Here is a 2,242-nt window from a genome sequence, read left to right as displayed (position 1 = left end):
AAATACAAAATACAGGGGCCAGAAGGTGGCATGGTGGTTAACAGTGCTGGACTCCCACATGGCCAACTAGAGTTTGAGTCCCGGACTTAGTGACTTGCTCTCTCTCACTCTATCTCTGTCTCTCTCTGGTCAAAATGAAAAAATAATGACAATAAATAAATAATTCTTTTAAAAAATACAAAAATACATATATTTTTAAAGAATTTATTTAATTTTTTTTTTATTATCATTACTTTGAGTTTTGCTATAGGGTACATGTGCTCATCAGTGAAAGAGATAGAGAAAGTAAGAAAGCAAGCTGCAAGGTCCAGGACTGGAACCATGGTTGGCCATGTGGGAGTCCAGCACTTTAATCACACCACCTCCTACTGGCCTCCAAAATATACTGTTATTAACTGTATTCACTATGCTGTACAATGAGTCTCTTGAACTTACTTCTCTTGAAATTCATGTCAGTAGCCCCTGTCTCTGGTAACTGCCATTTTTACTCTCTTTTCTTTGAGGTTTGACTTTTTTACATTCCACATGTTAGTTTGCATATGTAGTATTTGTCTTTCTGTGTATAACATACTTTTGTAATTACAAAAGCAGTGCATTGTAATGGTAGAAAATATTAAATAGAGGGACCATCAGTTAGCGTAATGGCTATGTCGCTGGACTCCCATGTAGTCGACCGCGGTTCACGTCCCAAACCCGGTGGCTTAAAACTCACGCCGGGCACGTGTGTGTGCGTGCCCAAGATCCCGAGAGGAGAATGGAGAAGGGATTGCGGCGTGGCCATCCCCCCTGGGGGGTGATTTCTCGCTTTCTGTCTCTCTGTCTCTCTCTGTCTGTCTGGCGAGTGCACGCGCCCTATAGCTAAAACCTGTTAAAAGAAAAAAAATAATTAAATAGTAGGACCAAAAAAAAAAAGAATTCACTCCTAATCCCATCATTTATTTATTGTAACTCGTCCAGAGAGGGACAGAGTGTGTGTGATAGAGAGAAACTGAGAAAGGAAGCCACTATGTCTGGGACTTGAACCACAATTGGCCATGTGGGAGCTCAGCGCCCTTAACCACCACACCATCTGCTGGCCCCAGCCGTTCACATTTTGATATATTTATTTCAATAATATTAAGACATACACATTTTCCATGAAATAAGAAATATTTTACAAACACAGTTCTTTCTCTTGAATCATGAAATTTATTCAAGAACTATTTTTAAATTATAGCAGATAGATTTGTATCTTTTGTTTCCACTTAGGTGATTGTTTTCCCAGTCATGAAATGTTCTTCAAAAAGCTTCGATTGGGAGCCAGATAGTGGCATGGCAGTAAAATGTGAACTGTGGGCGATCCCACATAGGAGGGTTCCAGGTTCAAGTACTGAGACCTCCCTGAGCACCTGAGGCACATGCGTCCTATAGTCCAGAGCTGGCTGAAGGCAGGGGTAGGCCAGGGCATTGGAGTCCTATTGGGGTGCTAACTCTCTCTCTCTCTCTCTCTCTCTCTCTCTCATGACAGGAAAAAATAAACTTAATAATAATAGTTTGTTTTTTTGTTTTTTGGGGGTTTTTTTTGAGAGGTTTTTGCTATGGGGCGCGTGTACTCTCCAGAGAGACAGAGGGAGACAGAGAGACAGAAGGCGAGAAATCACCCCCCAGAGGGGATGGTCACGCCGCAATCCCTTCTCCTCCATTCTCCTCTCAGGATCTTGGGCACGCATGCACACGCGCCAGGCATGAGTTTAAGCCACTGGGTCCAGGACTTGAACTGCAGTCAACCTCATGGGAGCCCAGCGACATAGCCATTACACCAACTGCTGGTCCCGAATAATATTAGGTTTGTTTTTTTTTTTAAATAATTTAGAACAAACAAAAGAAAATGTACTCCAGTTGTAGGGATAATTTTCTCTCTCTCTTTTTTTAGAGAGGTTTTTGCTATAGGGCACATGTGCTCAGTGGAGAGATAGAAATAGACAGAGAGACATAAAGTGAGAAATCATGCCCTAGGAGGGTGGCCACATTGCAATCCCTTCTCCTCCATTCTCCTCTTGGGATTTTGGGCATGCATGCACACATGCCCAATGTGAATTTTAAGCTGCTGGGTCTGGGACTCAAACTCAAACCGTAGTAGACTACATGGGAGTCTAGTGACATAACCATTACTTCATCTGCTGGTCCTGGGATAATTTTCTCTTAATGCAGTCTCTCTTCTTTTTTTTTTTTTTTGTTTTCTTTTTTTTTTTGGAGAGGGTTT

Source organism: Tupaia chinensis, unplaced genomic scaffold, assembly GCF_000334495.1.
Source record: "Tupaia chinensis unplaced genomic scaffold, TupChi_1.0 Scaffold145367_1, whole genome shotgun sequence".
Taxonomy (NCBI): domain Eukaryota; kingdom Metazoa; phylum Chordata; class Mammalia; order Scandentia; family Tupaiidae; genus Tupaia; species Tupaia belangeri.
The sequence above is the reverse complement of the archived record's forward strand: the minus strand, read 5'-3'. Positions refer to the sequence as shown.